This window comes from Culex quinquefasciatus, chromosome 1, assembly GCF_015732765.1.
Source record: "Culex quinquefasciatus strain JHB chromosome 1, VPISU_Cqui_1.0_pri_paternal, whole genome shotgun sequence".
Taxonomy (NCBI): domain Eukaryota; kingdom Metazoa; phylum Arthropoda; class Insecta; order Diptera; family Culicidae; genus Culex; species Culex quinquefasciatus.
The window spans coordinates 57,442,438-57,462,562 of NC_051861.1; the positions used below are offsets into that span (position 1 = coordinate 57,442,438).

The 20,125-nt window shown below is 37.3% G+C and overlaps 1 protein-coding gene across 3 annotated transcripts in view; it reads left to right on the forward strand.

The window, feature by feature from the left end:
• Positions 1–10,688: 10,688 nt before the first annotated feature.
• Positions 10,689–20,125, forward strand: part of LOC119765323 (tachykinin-like peptides receptor 99D) — a 265,090-nt gene continuing 255,653 nt past the window's right edge. For all 3 annotated transcript variants that reach the window (XM_038248961.1, XM_038248962.1, XM_038248964.1), the window contains exon 1: positions 10,689–10,748. The gene's annotated coding sequence lies outside the window, so the exon portion shown is untranslated. The remainder of the gene's footprint in view (positions 10,749–20,125) is intronic.

The window sequence follows — 20,125 nt, forward strand, 5'->3', positions numbered from 1 at the left end:
CTTCATTGGTATTACTTGGGATGGGGCAAAGCCAAGCAACACCTTAAGTTCGTTTTTGATCTCATCCACCGACAAGTCGTTGGAGAGACCTTTCAAGACCGCCTTGAATGGACGAGCATTCTTGGTCTCATACGTGTAGAAATTGTGTTTGTGGTTTTTCAAATAACCAACAAAAGTTTGGTGATCTTGTAAAGATTCCGTCAACAAGCGACATTCTCCTCTTCGACCAAGCTGGAACGAAACTTTCAAATTGCAAGTTTCCTTGCAATTCTTCAGTTGCGTTCGAAAGCTGGCCAAATCGGAGACGGAAGTCACTACAATTGGCGGAGCCTTTACTCGTTTCTCGACGGCAGAAGGCTCAGTACGAGGAGAAGGTTCCTTGTCATCAGTTTCGGATAAAACACCGAAACTGTTTGTCAATGGAATTGGAGGATTGACCTCACATTCAGAATCAGAATCAGACCTCAGAAGAGGCTGTTTTCTTTTTCTGTTTCCGTTAGCCGGTTTAGCGTTCAAACGCTTCACCGACGTAACGACCAAATCTTCAGAAGATTTGCGTTTACCTTTGTTTTGACGCATTTTGCAAGCAAAGTTCTCTTAAAAGATGGCTTCGTTTGTAAAATACAACAAAATTTCAGGTGGGGTTAGTCTTGAAAAGACTGTTTAGAATTTTGGAAAATAACTCAGGTAGTCTTTAAAAAGACTGTGAATTTTGTTTTGAAATAACTCTGAGCTTAGGTAGTAAAAAATACCGCAGCTCTAGTGTCCGTTCACCACGAAGGTTCGCAAGACACTCTTTATTATTGATATCCCAGCATAATTTGGCTTGCATGCAAGTTGGAAAAACTTGAATGAGAACCAACTGAAAATATAATTTTAAAATGGCTATAAATATGCGTAGAAACAATCAAATTTTAAAAACCAGGGGTGTTTCAGAAAGGGGAAAACGTGAACTATAAGATACATGTATTGGTTTAGTTGTTTATTCAATAGTTCTTTTGTAAAATAGTCGACAAAGTAGCTAATTTTGTCCTAAACTTACATTTCAAAGGGGTGTATCTCAAAATTGGGACCATTTGGAGCTATTCTGGACCCGGATTCGGATTCAGCAGGCAAAATTCTACTAGGAACACATATACTCGTCTCAGAGACAAGAAACATTTGATTTTTTGTTGAACTGTGATATTATCACCATCTTTTAAAGAAGGGATGGGTTTTTGAGGTTTCTTAAGAACCTTTGAAAGTTTCCAAAAAGGTTTGGAATAAGGTTTAATTTGTTTGACATCTCTTGCGAACTTTTCATTTCGCAGGAGAGTGAATCTGTGGCCAATAACCTTTTGCAAATCTTTTTGAATTCGCTTCAGTGCAGGATCACGAGAACGTTGATACTGTCTTCGGCGAACATTTTTTAGACGAATCAAAAGCTGAAGGTCGTCATCAATAATGGGAGAATCAAATTTGACTTGGACTTTAGGAATAGCCATATTCCTAGCATCCAAAATTGCATTAGTTAAAGATTCCAAGGCTGAATCAATATCAGCTTTGGTTTCTAAAACAAAATCAAGATTTAAATTATTCTCAATATGATGCTGATACCTGTCCCAATTAGCTTTGTGGTAATTAAACACAGAACTATTGGGTCTGGTAACTGCTTCATGAGAAAGTGAAAAAGTTACTGGAAGATGATCAGAATCAAAATCAGCATGAGTCACTAAAGGACCACAATACTGACTTTGATTTGTCAACACCAAATCAATTGTTGATGGATTTCTAACAGAAGAAAAGCAAGTTGGCCCATTCGGGTATAAAACCGAATAAAGACCAGAAGTGCAATCTCTGAATAGAATTTTACCATTGGAATTTACTTTAGAATTATTCCAAGATTGGTGTTTGGCATTAAAATCACCGATAATCAAAAATCGAGATCTATGCCGAGTAAGTTTATTCAAATCCCCTTTGAAATAATTTTTATTTTCCCCAGTGCACTGGAAAGGCAAATATGCAGCTGCAATCATAATTTTCCCAAAAGTTTCAAGTTCAATGCCCAAACTTTCAATAACTTTTAACTTAAAGTCACGTAAAGTGCTATAAGTCATACTACGGTGGATAACTATTGCAACTCCACCGCCATTTCGATTCATTCGGTTATTAGTTATAACTTTATAATCTGGATCACTTTTCAAATAAGTGCCAGTTTTTAAAAATGTTTCGGTTATAACAGCAACATGCACGTTATGAACTCGTAAAAGTTGAAAAATTCATTTTCTTTCGCTTTTAAAGAGCGAGCATTAAAATTCATAATATTGATGGAATTACTTAGATCCATGATTAAACTTCAGGGTAAGAACAACATCATTCGCAAATTTTAATCCAATCTGGATTGCTTCCATCATGGATGTAGCATTACTCATTGTTTGAATCAAACCAAACAGTGAGTTTTGCAAAAAAGTCATTTTTTTAAACGTAACATCGCCGAGATCAGAAGATCCCAAAGCGTTGCCAGCAGAAAATTTTTCAAATGAGATTTGAGGTACCTGCCCAATTTCAGAAAGATTGGTAGAGGATTTAAAATTCGTGGATGAACCCGAACCCGAAACGACGTTAGCATAAGAAATGCCATTGTTGTTACCTTACTTTTCCACGGTAGGGGTGTTTCTAGAATTGTTCGAGTGAGACAGCACGAACGTTTGATTTAAAGATGCAGGTACAACCTGACTTTGAGAAAATTTCGGTTTGGATTTCGGCTGATGCTTAGCACGAGAATCCAAAACCTTTCTTCTGATGGGGCAATCCCAGAAATTTGATTTGTGATTTCCACCACAATTTGCACATTTAAATTGGGTGACTTCTTTCACGGGACAATTGTCCTTGTCGTGAGAAGAATCCCCGCAAACCACGCATTTTGGAACCATGGCGCAATGATCAGTACCGTGACCGAATGCATGGCAACGCCGGCACTGGGTCAGATTCTGGCCATTACCGCCATGTTTCTTAAAATGCTCCCACTTTACCCGTACATGGAACAAAAACTGTACTTTGTCCAAAAGTTTCAAATTGTTGATTTCATTTCTGTTGAAATGAATCAGATAAAATTGTGAAGTCAAACCAAAGCGAGAAATATTCCCGTTTGATTTTTTCTTCATTGGTATTACTTGGGATGGGGCAAAGCCAAGCAACACCTTAAGTTCGTTTTTGATCTCATCCACCGACAAGTCGTTGGAGAGACCTTTCAGGACCGCCTTGAATGGGCGAGCATTCTTGGTCTCATACGTGTAGAAATTGTGTTTGTGGTTTTTCAAATAACCAACAAAAGTTTGGTGATCTTGTAAAGATTCCGTCAACAAGCGACATTCTCCTCTTCGACCAAGCTGGAACGAAACTTTCAAATTGCAAGTTTCCTGGCAATTCTTCAGTTGCGTTCGAAAGCTGGCCAAATCGGAGACGGAAGTCACTACAATTGGCGGAGCCTTTACTCGTTTCTCGACGGCAGAAGGCTCAGTACGAGGAGAAGGTTCCTTGTCTTCAGTTTCGGATAAAACACCGAAACTGTTTGTCAATGGAATTGGAGGATTGACCTCACATTCAGAATCAGAATCAGACCTCAGAAGAGGCTGTTTTCTTTTTCTGTTTCCGTTAGCCGGTTTAGCGTTCAAACGCTTCACCGACGTAACGACCAAATCTTCAGAAGATTTGCGTTTACCTTTGTTTTGACGCATTTTGCAAGCAAAGTTCTCTTAAAAGATGGCTTCGTTTGTAAAATACAACAAAATTTCAGGTGGTGTTAGTCTTGAAAAGACTGTTTAGAATTTTGGAAAATAACTCAGGTAGTCTTTAAAAAGACTGTGAATTTTGTTTTGAAATAACTCTGAGCTTAGGTAGTAAAAAATACCGCAGCTCTAGTGTCCGTTCACCACGAAGGTTCGCAAGACACTGACGCTCTCTGTCTCTCTTTTCGCTTTTCTACCACTTGCTGCTTACGCTCGCACACACGGCGAAATGTCAAAACAGGAATCAAAACAAACCGGTGCTGTGTTTTTTGTTTCGTAAATCGGGAAAAAGTGCATTTTTGTTGCATTATGTGTCGATAGTCGTATGTATTTGTGCTTGTTTATGTGTAGTGAGTGAGGGGAAAGTGGAGGTTGTCGTTTTACCGCGGAAAAGAACGATTTGTAGCGAGAATCTTGTGTGTTTTTGCGTTACCATTTTGGAGCATTAGAAGAAGGAAAACTAAGACGATTCACCACCGCCAGAGTGGGCCACCGATGGAAACTGAGGCTTCAATTCGGTGCGGAGTGGACCCGACAGGCTGTGCTGTTTTTGTTTATGTGTTTTATGTCGGTGATTGCGTGTGTTTTAGTTTGTTTATGTGGGGGATGTGGTTTGCAATAGAATTTGGAGGAGGTTTTTTCGCGATCGTCTTTTGCACCTGTCACAGAAGAAGTTAGAAGAGAAATCCTCGTTGCCGGTATGGTCACCATCATTCAGCTCTACGGAAGCTCTACAATCTCCAGATTCTTCCTGTGGCAGACGGTGCTACTTTTGCCTGTTGACAGATGCATCTCGCGGAAGAGGAGCTTTGCAGTCGCAAGGTATTATTTATTTATCTCAGCCTCCAAAGTTTTTGTTCTGCTGCAGCTTGTCCCCTCCGTCAAAATCCCGGTTCAATTTTTTTTTCAGCACCTGAAGGAGGAGGAGGCAAAAAGGTGCAATCTAAAAAACAGCTGCTTTTTGTAACTGTCTCCAGCGGGGCGGGTCCTACCTATTTAGCAGCACCATCTTCCACCGGAAGATTTTGGGGCCACCATCGTTTCGGTAGCCATTATTTGCATTGGACAAATCCGGTCATTTCGACAACGGAATTTTCGTTTTTATTCAGATAAGTATTGTTTGCATTCATTTTGTAGTAGTTACATTTAATAATTATTCTATAGGCGGAGTATCTTTACAAAAATGATTTGGATTTTCATTTGGGAATCGATGCTTTGTGTTCTCTTCTCTTTCACAGGACAGCAATTTCTGGACAACCATCATCACATCATTGTATTCATCATATTGGATGGATTTAGAGATCATTTACAAGGTATGTTAAAAAATATTGTTATGTGAACATATCACTTTTTACCAATTGGATATTCAAAACATGTCAATTTCCGTTTGGTTTTTTTTAAGATAATGGGTCAGGGGTTTATTTTTTGAGATATTACCCTTTAAAACTACCATTTAGAAAAACTTCTTGCAAATTTTAATTCTCGCTTACTTTTTAAGATGATCCTATGTACAAAGGAATTCCATGGCGCATTGGTGGTTTTGAAAAAGTAATCTAGAATAATTGATTGGCAAAAATAAAAAGGAATCTAAAAAATATGCAATTTTGCATTTCAAATAGACGATTACACCAGCTGTATGATAAACGCTTTTTTCATTCGTATTCATTCATACTTTCGTTTTGCAAAATCACCTTCAATCAAAGTCATCTGGTTTATGGTACCCATACTTATTAATGTTAACCCCAAATCAAACAAATCAATCAATTTTATATAAATAAGTTAGACTCTAGTACATTTATATATTTTCAGAAAAAAACGCCAATCTTTCACTTGTTTTCATAGTTCTGTTATGTTTTCAGATGACAGATTTCGACATTAAAAAAACTGTTTCTGACTATTTTTGTAAACAGTGTATTGGGCTTACACCCTTACTAAAAATCATGATTTTCTGAGTTCAATATCCCACTTTTCATTCGATTTTTTTGAGTTCAGGTACTACAAGCATAAAAATGGTTATGTGGGTTGAACTCAAAAAATCGTATGAAAAGTGAGATATTTAACTCAGAAAATCATGTTTTTTGGTAAGGGTGTACTCAGTTCAGATAGTGCGATGCACTTTTGCTTAAAAAATAAGCCCTTTTAAGTTTTCTGTCGAAAGATACCATCTGAAAATAAAAATGTATCATGGGAAGTTGCGAAATATGGATATGTAAGATTTCTTCACAAATCACAACTTTTCATGATACATAAATGATTCTGGATGACATTTTTACGAACAGTTTTTTTCAGGCAAAAACCTGAACCTGTCTTGATTTTTTATGTTTCTGGATGATATTTTTTCGCACAATTTTTCAGGAAAAAGCAGAATTGGCCATGATTATTTCATGTTCCTGGATGATATTTTTCGGTACCATGACATGATATTTTTAAGTTCAAAATGACAACTTGGTTTGATATTTTTTTGATGTTTCGTAGAGTAACTCATGTTACATTTTATGTTTTTACATCTCTTAAGTCAAGCGTTCTGGAAACATGTCATCTTCATGTTTTTGGCAACATGACAAGTTTACCGTAAGATGTAATTTTCTGATCGGGTTAAGAGATGTAGAAACATAAAATGTAACATGAGTTACTCTACGAAACATCATAAAAATATCAAACCAAGTTGTCATTTTGAACTTAAAAATATCATGTCATGGTACAGAAAAATATCATCCAGGAACATGAAATAATCATGGCCAATTCTGCCTTTTCCTGAAAAAAAGGGTGCGAAAAAATATCATCCAGAAACATAAAAAATCAAGACAGGTTCAGGTTTTTGCCTGAAAAAAACTGTTCGTAAAAATGTCATCCAGAATCATAAATGTATCATGAAAAGTTGTGATTTGTGAAGAAATCCATATTTCGCAACTTCCCATGATACATTTTTATTTTCAGATGGTTTCTTTCGACAGAAAACTTAAAAGGGCTTATTTTTTAAGCAAAAGTGCATCGCACTATCTGAACTGAGTACACCCTTACCAAAAAACATGATTTTCTGAGTTCAATATCTCACTTTTCATACGATTTTTTGAGTTCAACCCATATAACCATTTTTAAGCTTGTAGTACCTGAACTCAAAAAAATCGTATGAAATCGTATCGTATAAATTGAATTAATTATCAACATTGATATTTAAATTGAATCTATTTATATATTGAGTTTTTCCCATTAATATTCATTTTTTATTAATTCCACAAAACTCAGTTACAATGTGTATTTTTTAAGGGACACCAGTCTTATCTATTTTTTGAAAGTTTTGTTAATAACTTTCAATCAATCAGTTATTAAAATGATGTACACAGAAAAAAAGTTGAATTTTGTAACGTTGAAAATTTGTTATTTTGAAAATACACCTCTTTTTTTGAATTATATTGCATAAAAAATGTTTAAAAATGTGAACCTGATGAATATTCATTAAAAACTGATGAAAATTCATCATTTTCTGTGATAAAACTAATCATTTATTTTGCCACAAAATCTGTCACCATTCCCTGATGAATATTACCATCATGTTTTTCTGTGTACTGAAAGTCAACAATATTCTTAAATGTAAAAAATATTTGAAGAGATTTATTAAATACTTAAATAAAATTTCATTTATTTGATATTGCAAGTTACATAGATCATCAGTTTTTCAATGTAATATAAACAACTTTTTGTTGGCAAAAGTAACATTGACTTTAACATAATCTACTTCTAAAAAAATCTATTTATAAACATAAAAAGGATTCATGTCCCAATTCTTTAAAACACTGAAATAATAAAAGCAAATCAAATATTGAAGAAAGGTGATGTTCTTTCTTCAGTTGAATTATTTGCTCAAAACCAAAATCTTTCTTTGAATTAAACAGTTTCTAAAAGTATTCCTCATCTCAGTTTAGGACAATTACTATACCAATATAATATTGCAACAACGTGAAATTTAAAAAAATCTCTTTACGAGAACGTCTTTTAAAAATATTGAAACAATAATTCGCACAAAATATTCTAGTATTTTATATTATTAATCTTCTCATTGAAAAGTGCCGGCGACAAAATTGGGCGAAAAGTTCACCGCCCGGAGATCGCGAGTTGGCGCGAGCGAATGAACACCGCGAAAAAAGATTCGGGGGTGCATTGGGGTTAAATGGTCATTTCGTCATTCGGTTTAATCAAAAAATAATTATGTTTTCGTAAATATCGCTACTTTGATGCGATGTAATTCATTTTTACAGTAAATTATGCATTGTTACATCAAATTTGACCTTTCAAACGCACTAGAATGGCCAAATTTTAAAACATCAATGTTTGCCAATTTGACCGTTTTACCCCCAATTCCCCTTGTCGAACAAAAGAAAGGTTCATCCGCGGTCTGTCAGCAGCGCGCTGTTATGTTAGCTGGATCAACATTGGGAAATGTCGAACGTTGAAGGAAATCGCTCAAAAAATGAAAATTAACCGATTTCAAATGTTATGGCCGTAAATGAAAGGTAAGGGTGGCTAATTTTTGATTCCGATCTGTAAAACTAGTTCTGGCGAGGGTTCTGGGCACTGCGGCAATCGATTTTACCGGCGGGTTGCTTCCGGTTGCATTTGATTTGAGGAAAAGGTTTTTCAATCCACCAGGGGCTTATTCGGGGGCAACAGTTTTGGTAATCCGAAACTTCCGGTAAGTTTCATATTTGCAGTGTTTAGCATGAAAAACAAACTTAGACCAATCTTTCAAGTGTGCGCTCTTTTTGAGGAGAGGGCGCAAACCGAAGAAGAGCGCAACTCGGGGGAGCGTTATTTCAGGGTTTGAGCGCAAATCTAAGGAGCGTTATTGCAGGGTTTTGGCATAAAATGGGATTTTCTTTTTTAATTTTATTTACAATTAAACGAAACATTTATATAAGGGGTCATCCACAAAACACAGATAATGGGCCATCCTCAAATCTGGGTATCCAAGAACTCCCGGATGTCATGGCCTAGATAGCTACCTGATCAACGGAGGTCTATATGGGTGAATTAACCATCGGTATAGCTTCAGATAGCTTTAGTGAACCACGATGGATACCCTTCGCCATGTTGGATTATTATGGGTCCTCCAGGAACTCCCGGGAGTTATGACCTGATGATTTACCTGACTTCCGAGAGTTCCTGGGAAACCCATAACAATCCAGCATGGTGCAAAGTGTCCATCATGGTCCACTGAAGCTTCTTGAAGCGATACCGATGGTTGATACAGTCGACTCTCTGGCTGTTGATCTTCTCGATATCAATATTGCTCCATGTACCGATGAATTCTTCAGTCCCTTCAAACTGCATACTTCGATTGTCTTTATTCCTCGATATTTTCTCTTGCTTGAAGGATCTCTTCCTCAATGGTCCCTTGGATTCTATTTGCTTCTACATCTATTCCGGTTGTCAATAATTTCACTTTCTCATGGCTTACATAGACATGTTTCTTTGAGAAACGAAGCTTTGAAGGGTGTTTGACATTTCTTTGTTTTTGTTTTCTGGACGTTGCCATGATTCTCTCCCATAGCTGGGTATCAAGAAAAACTTATTTTCAATCGAGTCTTCATTTTGCATCGTTCTGTAAAATGATGATTCTCTTCCTCGACGGTCCCTTGGATATTGACAACCAGAGAGTCGACTGTATACCCATATAGTTTCGCGTTGATCAGGTAGATCATCAGGTCATCACTTCCTGGAATTCTTGGATGATCGATAATAACGTACCTATCGTTGTTCACTGAAGCTACCTGAAGCCACACCGATGATCAATTCACCCATATAGACAATATGGTCCTAAAGCCCTGAATCAATTGTTATGTTCACTGGTAAAAAACAGATTAAACCCCATTTTTGATCATTTTTTTTTTCATTTAAATGCAAAAAATAGGACAGGACAACATTTTTTTGATGAATCAACTAAGGTCCGCTTAGAACTAGCTGTGATTTTTTTAAATTGATTTTAAATCCTTCTCGGTCGTACAAAGTGTCATTGTACTCAGAAAAATAAGCTTTATCGTAGTGAACAATAATATCACAAATGTAAGCTTCACCAATTGGGCCCAATTGAAACATCACTAGCGTGCACAGGGTGGGGCAACATGGGGCAACTGCCCCACCATCCTCAGAAATTTGTTCTAAATTTGGTCAAATGACGTATTTTTCAAAACGTCCATATTATTTCCCCACCTTCCTCAAAGAGCTGGGCACGCTAGTGTGAAACATATCAAACGAAATATTTGAAACCAAACCTGCACAACAACAAACAAACAGAAAAATGAGGCGTTAATTCGGATTCAACAAAGTATTTAATTCCTTTCGTTATTGCAAATCGACTTTTGATTGCATTTTCAGATTTGTATGAAACCTTGTCCATTGATGTTTTTTTATGACCAAAATAGTTATTGTGCACTATTGCCTCATATTCTTCATATTCAAATGTTTATTGTTTATTCGTCAAGCTTATGTAGACTACTTACAATTTTCTTACATACTAGATATTATTTCTATTGTATAGATTTTTTCGTAGTTCCGGTTTAGACATGTCGAAATGTATGTACTGTGAATTTTCATTATAAAAGCGCATCATTTGATTTAATGGCGAATTTTTAAATAATTTGTCGTGTATGCAGTTATTCTAAAAGTGGTGAATGTCTAAGAGTACGGCTTGGTTCATGAATACTATTGCGTATTTCTGACAATAATGCTGCTGACTGTATGCGTTGAGAAATAATGTCGTTGATGAAAGAGAGCATGGCAAATTTACGACGTTCTTGTAATGATTGTATGTTTATGAGCATGCAGCGTGCTTCATACGATGGGAGAGGAAATGCAGTCCAGTTAAGTTTACGTAGTGCGTACAGTAAGAATTGTTTTTGGACAGATTCAATACGTGCTTGGTGTACGGCATAGTATGGATTCCAGACGATACTACAGTATTCCAAGAGTGGCCTGACATACGTTATATAGAGTAATTTAATAGTATACGGGTCCTGGAAGTTGAATGCAAAGCGCTTTATAAAGCCTAATGTACTTTTGCCTTGTTTATTATTGTGTTATAGTGTTCTACAAAGTTAGTTGTGAGTCTAGGATGACACCTAGATCACGTACTACTTTGCATTTTTCTACTGGTTGGTTTCCTAATAATACTGTTATGTTTGGTGTTTCATGTTTTCTGCTGAAGGCAATGGAATTACATTTCTTTACATTCAATTGGAGTAGGCTTTTACTACACCATGTGTAGAAAAGATTAATTTCGTTTTGGAATACATGATCGTCGTTGGCATTTCCTATTTCCATATACAATTTCATGTCGTCTGCATATACAAGTACGTTAATTTTTTTAAGAATGAAGGAAATGTCGTTTACATACAAGATGAAAAGAAGAGGTCCTAGATGGGATCCTTGCGGAACCCCAGAGGTGACGTGAATTGATTCCGATAGTACATTTTGGAAGCGAACAATTTGTTCGCGCTTAGTCAAATATGACTTAAGCCATTCCAAAAGATTCGGTTGAATTCCAATTTTCTGCAGTTTGAAGATTAATAATGGTATGTTGATTCTGTCAAATGCCTTACTAAAGTCTGTGTAAATTGCTTCTACGAAATTGCGATTATGCATTGCATTCAGTGTAAAATTTACAAATTCTAAAAGGTTGGTGCTAGTAGAGCGGCCTTTAAAAAGCCGTTCTGTTTACATGTGATGCGGTTTTTACTTGCTGAAAGATTTTTTCATTTATAATAGATTCGAAAAGTTTTGGAATGCAAGACAAAAGGGCAATTCCGCGATAATTACGTATGTCTGATTTTGGGCCTGATTTGAAAATAGGCACCAAAAAAGACTTTTTCCATGTTTGTGGGAATTTTCCAGTATTTATTGACATGTTGAAGAGATAATGCAGTGGAAATGTCAATTCTTCTGCAAGGTTCTTTAGGAATGCAGGTGCTATTCCGTCGGGTCCTGGTCCTTTTGATGAGTCTAAGTCCTTCAATGCCTGGCGTACTTCCGTTTCTGACAAAGAATTGACTGAGACGTCATTTGGAAATTCTGGTATATATGAAAAATAGTCGCAGTCGCGGTCTTCTTCGGAAAATGAGGTGTATACTTCTTTGAAAAATTTTGAAAAAAGATTGCAAATTTCTTTTGAGTTACTGCCTACATTTTCGTCCAGTTGCATTTGCGATGGGAAGTTACTACTTTTGGATTTGGATTTTACGTAATTAAAGAAATTTTTCGGGCATGATTTGACTTCAGATTCGACTTTACTATTATATTCTTCGTTGGCAGAATTGAGTGCCGAAAAAAAAATGGTCGGAAATATTCAGATAATTCAGAAGATTTGTGTCATTTGTATTGTTTCTGTATAGTTTGTAGGCTTTTTGTTTTCTATTTTTTAAATTTCTTAGTTGTGGAGTGAACCACACTGGGTATTTATTGCCTGTGTTATTACGTTGTCTTCTTCTAGTAGGTACGGTTTCAGATGTTATAGTGTTAATTTCCGTATAGAATTTTCCTACTAATTCGTCGACATTTCCTTCATTATTAAATAAATTTTGCCAGTCAATTGCAAGTAGTTTACGTTTGGCTTCTACAAAGTTTGTTTTATTGTATTCCAGGACTTCTTCATATTCCCAGTCAATGGGCAAAGTGTTTTTATGGACATAAATAGAATATTCAATTGCTATATGGAAGACTTCATTCTTCCAAAGGGGGGTTACAGATTCTTGTACATGAAAGTCTTCAATACAGTTAGTGAATAAAAGGTCTAAAAATGAATTTCTTTGGTTTTTACATGATTGATTTGGAAAAGTCCATAATTTGCAATATTGTCAAAGAGAAAATGCAATGTTTCATTTTCCCCAATGACTGGGAGAAGAATTGCTTTATTTTCTTGGTCAGATATAAATTCGACTTTGCTTTGATTAAAGTCGCCATAAATGTGAAGTTTTACTTCCGGTTCCATTTTTGATGTTATGATTTCTACTGTTTTAAAGAATAGTTCATACGACTGTTTATTTGCATGGTCCGGCGGAAAGTATACTGATGCAAAAATGTGCACTTGGCTTTGGCCCAGACTTGTTCAAATTGAAAATGTTTTTCAGTTACAATTTCTTTTGGATTAAGTCTGGCATTTATGGCTAAGAGGACGCCGCCTCCTGACTTTTTCTGACTTAGATTTTAATTTCTATTGCCTAGGAATACAAAATAATTGTTTCCAAAAATTTCTTCAGGGTGGACGCTTTCGTCCCAGTTAGTTTCAGTTCCAAGAATAATGTCGAAAGAATGTGAGAGAATGTTTAAAGAAATTTCCTTCATTTTGCCTGGGCTTTTCATGCGATTGAAATTCTGACAATAAATTAGAATTTCATTCGCATTCTGTTGTTCCGTTGAAGAAATTTTTGGAGACATACTTAAATTATTAATAGTACTTACTGCCCCTTGCGAGGGTGTCATTTCTTCTTCCGTGTTAGAAGGCGTCAATGCTTGTAAAAATTCGGCGATGTAGTCGGCAGGTAGAATTTGTTGGCGGTTTCGCGCGAGTGCTGCAGGTATTGAAGTCTTTTGTTTGTTACATATTTCCTGTAGGTTTCAGGTCGGTGAGGGTTTGCTTAGGTGAAATTCCAATTGTTGAGTTGTATTCCATGAAGATGTTCATAAGATGTTCAGGTTCAGAAGGCAGGCCATTGGATGCAAAAAAGACATGCATGCTGGTTACTGTTATTCCGTCTATGCAGACGTCCGGTTTTTGGTCCTTCAGATACGCCAAGTATAGTCTGAGATTGTCATAGACTTTAATTTCGCGGAGTCTGGCCAGCAGGAAACGGCCATCGCCGACTGCAGACTGTTCAGTTAGGCGTACTATGGGCGGCTTCATTGGGTCCAGACAGAACATACTGTCTGTTACTTCAGGAGTTTGTGATGACGTTTCTGCTGGCTGCGGCGTAGTGGCATTCAGAGGTGGGACGATTGGCGTTTTTCCTTCCGGTAAGGGTTGATGGTTTCCTTTTCGGAAGTTGATAAAGTTTGAATTCGATGTAGTTGGAGGTTGGCCAGAAAATTCGACCCTTGCCTGGTCTAGAAGTTCCTTGTCGGACAATTTGGTTGACGAATGAGTGGAAAAGTTGCTGCTACTTGCATTGTCCTGGTCGAGTTGATTGTCCTTTAAGTTAAAATGTGGCGTACTTGGGTTTCGGCCTGCGTCAGAGTTGCAGTTGGTCTGGTGCTGTTGCCGACGAAGATGTTGATGTGAATGTTGTTGCTGCTGGTGTTGCTGTTGCCGGCGTTGCTGATGATGTTGTTGTGATTGTTGTTGTGATTGTTGTGTGAGGGCCCTCACTTCATCGTGGACTGCTAGAATTATGTCCGAGGGGCATTTTTCTGCTGAGGCAATTGTTTAAATTATGTCATCCCGGTGGGATGACGTAATTTCCTGGATACGGCAGAATGATTCAGCGAGTTTTTGATTCTGGTCCGAGGTGGTGTCTTCAAATGCTTTTCTGACTTCGTTTAAGGGAAGTCCATTGCCGGTGCCTGTGTTAATACTGCCGTATGTATTCGACTTGCGATTTCTGCAGATTTCTTAATTTCTTCCTGCAGGCCTATGATTTTATTATGCAATTCATTAAGGGCTTCTTGGTTTGTCTTGTCATTTGTCTTGATGTGAGTCAAGATCATATGACTGCCTTCTAAATGATGCTGCATTATTTTCCTAATGTCGATTTCCATATGTAGGTTATTTCGACAAAGGCTGCATATTGGAAGTACATGTAGTTGCAAGTCGTCTTCGGAGCCACGCTTGACCCCAATACAGGCCGCGTGAAAACTTCGGTTACAGATCCCCGAGCAGTTCCAGAGGTATTGTTGGTCGAAAGGTGAAGAGCACGACGGCACATAGCACTGCATTTTGCTTACGTTTGTTAATAAGGGCACACGCGACGCGCGACAAAAAAAAATAAATATGTTTACGTTTACGTTTGTGGACTGGGTCAGTGAAGGTAAATAAAAATTTAAGGTGTAGAGCGAATTAAAAACGCGTCCGTCCAGTAAAAAGACTCAACTGCAACATACAAAATGGTGTCTGTCTATACACAAGTGCTGAGAATGTTTTCGCAAATCTGTATCTTGAGATAAGATTTTCTGAATACCAAACATTGGCAAAGTTTTAAGTTATGACCAGGTTTGAATTAAAAACTTTTTTTAGTCTAAAAAAGATTATAGTTACAATGGTTAATACACCCATATAGACCCCCGTTGATTAGGTAGATCATCAGCATGGCTTTCTACCTAAGGTACTCGCGAGTGTGTAGTAGTGCGGTTGTCAAAATCGTTATCTCTGACTCTCTCACTCCACTGCCACTGACATTGTTTATGTTTTGCTTTTCCTGGCACGGTCCATTGTTCGATTGTTGTTTTGGTTTTAGTGGCACGGATTCATGCACTCACACTAATGCAAAGCAAGATCGTGAGTACCTATGATATACAGCCTTGGATCATCAGGTCATAACTCCCGGGAGTTTTTGGAGGACCCATAATAATCCAACATGGCGAAGGGTATCCATCGTGGTTCACTGAAGCAACCTGAAGCTATACCGATGGTTAATTCACCCATATAGACCTCCGTTGATCTGGTTGATATCCAGGTCATAACTTCAAGGAGTTCTTAGAAGACTTATAACAATCCAACGTACCCCAGTGTGTCCATCGTTGTTCACTGAAGCTACACTCAAACCCCGATGGTTTGACACCAACTGTTAACAGACGAACGGGGTCACTTTTTAGTTTGACACCCCTTTTACACGGAGTTCACGCACACTACCAATCGTGTGTTTTGATAGTGTGCGTGAGCGCCGTGTAAAAAGTGACAGTTCGTCACTTTTTAGTTTGACTTTGACCAACCAACGGGGTACAAACTAAAAAAGTGTCAAACGAAAAAGTGACCAACCAGTGTATACAGTGTATACCGATGGTAAATTCACCCATATAGACCTCCGTCGAGACCTCCGTTGATCAGGTAGCTATCTAGGCCATGACATCCGGGAGTTCTTGGATACCCAGATTTGAGGATGGCCCATTATCAGTGTTTTGTGGATGACCCCTTATATAAATGTTTCGTTTAATTGTAAAGTTGCGCTCTTCTTCGGTTTGCGCCCCCTCCTCAAAAAGAGCGCACACTTGAAAGATTGGTCTAAGTTTGTTTTTCATGCTAAACACTGCAAATATGAAACTTACCGGAAGTTTCGGATTACCGAATAAGCCCCTGGTGGATTGAAAAACCTTTTCCTCAAATCAAATGCAACCGGAAGCAACCCACCGGTAAAAACGATTGCCGCAGTGCCCAGAACCCTCGCTAGAACTAGTTTTACAGATCGGAATAAAAAATTAGCCACCTTCACCTTTCATTTGCGGCCATAACATTTGAAATCGGTTAATTTCCATTTTTTGAGCGATTTCCTTCAACGTTCGACATTTCCAAATGTTGATCCAGCAAACAAAACAGCGCGCTGCTGACAGACCGCGGATGAACTTTTCTTTTGTTCTACAAGGGAATTGGGGTAAAACGGTCAAATTGGCAAACATTGATGTTTTAAAATTTGGCCATTCTAGTGCGTTTGAAAGGTCAAATTTGATGTAACAATGCATAATTTACTGTAAAAATGAATTACATCGCATCAAAGTAGCGATATTTACGAAAACATAATTATTTTTTGATTAAACCGAATGACGAAATGACCATTTAACCCCAATGCACCCCGAATCTTTTTTCGCGGTGTTCATTCGCTCGCGCCAACTCGCGATCTCCGGGCGGTGAACTTTTCGCCCAATTTTGTCGCCGGCACTTTTCAATGAGAAGATTAATATATTCTCAAAAATCGTGTGGGCAAATCACTCAAAATTAATAAAAATTTCTCATCTTTATATTTTTTTACTTTTTTCTAACAAAACATAAAATTCGTCGATACTTAGAAATTTTGGAAACTTATGATTGCAAAACAACTGAACGGCCCAAGTAGCAAGTAAAACATCGCTTTTTATTGTTTTTGTTGATCAATTGCTTCACTAGCGTTTTTATACGTTAATTATTGAACAAGTGTCAGAAAATTTGGTCAATTTTTCACATTTTGATCAAAAAACCATTATTCAACATGGTTGTGTAACACAAATGCCAACTCTAGCAACGGATTAAGAATAGTTCATTTTGAAGTTTATTCTGACTTAAATAAAACATGCTTGTAGAACTCGAAAAGCAAAATGACATTTGCAGACATGATGATTCATTTCATATATGTTATCATATGTTTAGCAAACTGCCCTATATAACGGTTCTAACGACGTTTACCTTACCCGGTTCAGTATCTTATGGTCATGAGTTCTTATGACATGTTCAAAAAACGTTCTCTATGCAAGTATGACTTGCACCTGCAAAACTAGCTCGAAACACGGACTTTTCTAACGGATGAAGAGATGTTCAACAAAAGAAAAACGTGCGCTTTTTCCAGCGTTCAAGAGTTCTCGGGGACGTTCGGAAAACATAGTAAATGAGTTCAACAACCAGTTCGGAAATCTCTTGGCGAACAAATGTGCTACTAATGCATTTAAAAACACTTTTTCATAGAAATGTTGAAACCGTGGCCGGTAATTTAAATTTTTAAACTGTTTTTGACGAAATTTTGTTTTGCCGCTGCATGTTGAAAAATTATACTTCGATGCCGGTGTGCTCTATTGAGCTAAGCATGCTGGGATTCCCATCTAGATAGAACAAGATAGCACACGGTCATCGAATTATATTTTTTTAAATTTTTTTCGTTGTAATTATCGAAATGAAATCCAAAGCCAAGTCAGCTAATTATTTTTCGAATCCTGGAAAGTTCTTTGCTTTTACAATCAAATTAAGACTAGATCAGATCAAATTATGCAGGCTTAAAAATATAAAATTTGCTAACAAGTTATAGCAAAATTTATTATGATTGAGCATTTAATTCCGTGCATTTATCTGAGAAATAAATTTAAAAAAAACTGCTGTCATTATCGATTTTATGAAATTTGAGAAAATATTCAGCCAAATTAACTCCTGTAATAAATTTTCAATTCAACCTATCTCATATTATATGAACAATAAAACATACAATAACAGTGTTTCTGAATTTTATCATATTTAGGTCTCCAATTGCAATTATAAAATCAAAACTCATATTGAAGCAATAATTAAAAATCAATATCAATTTATCAAAATGCTTGTTAATTTGGGAGGGGCGCCAAATTGATGTTTCGCCAAGGGCGCCGTAGACCCAAGGTACGGCTCTGAGTTTATGTATATTTGTGGGTTTATCTTTCCACACCCGGCTGTCTAAGATTAAACCATTTTCGTATAAATTGTTAGCAGATAAACGGGAATTGTCTCAACAGCAGCATCCGATTGCTTGCCTTGAGAATAATACATCACCCTATAAACAAAACGTATTGATTCTTGGGTCTTCTATGATGAATCCTGACCATAACCCTTTCCTACTAACATAATCCCATGTAGAAGTAGTTTTTCCGGCACACGTGGGGGTGTGGATATCGTATAGAACCTACCCTTGGTAGCAACCTGTGCATACTAACATTCTCGTCCCGTCCCCTCGAGATTTACAAACTGACATGGTGGGCGCCGTTGGTGGCCAACGACTGTCGCCTATTCGCACCAGCTCTAGTTTTGATGATCTTGATGTTTTATCTTTTCTGCCCATTCATACATGCTGTTGATAAGGGAAACATTACTAGATTGTTGAAGCGTGTAATCGGTTATGCTGATAGGATATTACGGTCCTGTTCAGCAACGGAGAAGGACAACCATGGGTGGTCTCTCATGCTTATGCTCAAAATTTCGATTTTTTCCAAAAATCACTAATTTTTCAAAAAATCATAACTCGGCGACAGATTGTTTGACCATACTTCTCTATAGCTCAAAAGTTGCGGATATTTGTCCCATAAAACATATAAAAAATCTCGAAAATCAAAAAAATACGTATTTTGGGAAATTGAGCTTTTGTGAAAAAAAAATTAATTAAAAATCGGCAATTTTTTTTCCATGTACCTATTTTTTCTCAAAAGTCCACAACAATACCTAAAACTTTGCCGAAGACACCAAATTGATCAGAAAATTCTCTCAAAAGTTACAGCTGTTTAAATATTTACGTACCTACCATTTTTGTATGGACAGTTGCCAAAATTGTATGGAGACTTGTATGGGTGAACCAATGACACAAAGTAGCTTCTTTGGTCATTGGACTGTCTGTGTCTGCCTGTGTGGATCAATCGGACCGCGCACTGGACTCACAATCCAGAGGTTGCCGGTTCGAATCCCGGGGCGGACGCAAAAAATTCTAAGTGTAAATATAGGTATTCGGTGCCCTCTCCCCGTGCCCATACCTTCACACTTAGGAGACCCGGGAGGCGGAGTCTTGTCGCAAAAAGAACGATACACGCCTGTGGATCCGTTGACGAAACCGCAAGGTTTAAGAGGGCCACATTATAAGGTGTTACGTCGATTCCGTTTTTTTTTTGGTCATTGGGAAAGCCCCCACAAAGTTTGAGCCAAATAAAAAAATAAAAATAAAATCCATTTCCGGTTTTGGTAGAGAGTTGCTCTAGAACGCTGAAAAAAGCGCACGTTTTTCTGTTGTTGAACATCCCTTAATCCGTTAGAAATGTGTGTGGTTTAATTTTGTTAACTATACCAGCGCACGTCATACTTGTATAGAGAACGTTTGTTAAACATGCCGTAAGAACTCTTGACTAAGAGAATCTGAACCGGGTTAGAAAACGTCGTTAGAATCGTTTAACAACATTCTGCCTCCAAGATTCAGAAGGGAGTTAGGCAAACGTTTTGAGAACCGTTCAAGCAGGGCTGTGGAGTCGGAGTCGGTGGAGTCGGGTCTTTTTGGGTACCTGGAGTTGGAGTCGGAGTCGTCAAAACTCGTCAAAGGTGGAGACGGAGTCGGCTAAATTTTAAGAGCTGGAGTCGGAGTCGGAGCCGAACATTTCTGATAACCCGGAGTCGGAGTCTTAAATTCAACATTTTTTTTATTGTTCAGTATTTATATTAAACAGCTTAATTTACAAAATGTCTTATATTTTTGATTGTTTTTTAAGTCGCATGCACTGCGTTGCTATTTTCTCATTTTATTTTTATCAGATGTCATTATAATTTTAAAGTTATTTATTGTGATTGGAAAGCTCTCATTGTGTAATTTCGCTAAATGATAACCTGTTAATCCCATCTTACCCAAGTATGTTGTATCATAACTTTAAAAATAATAAACAATATTGGTCTTTTAGTCAGAACTATTTAATTGATTCTT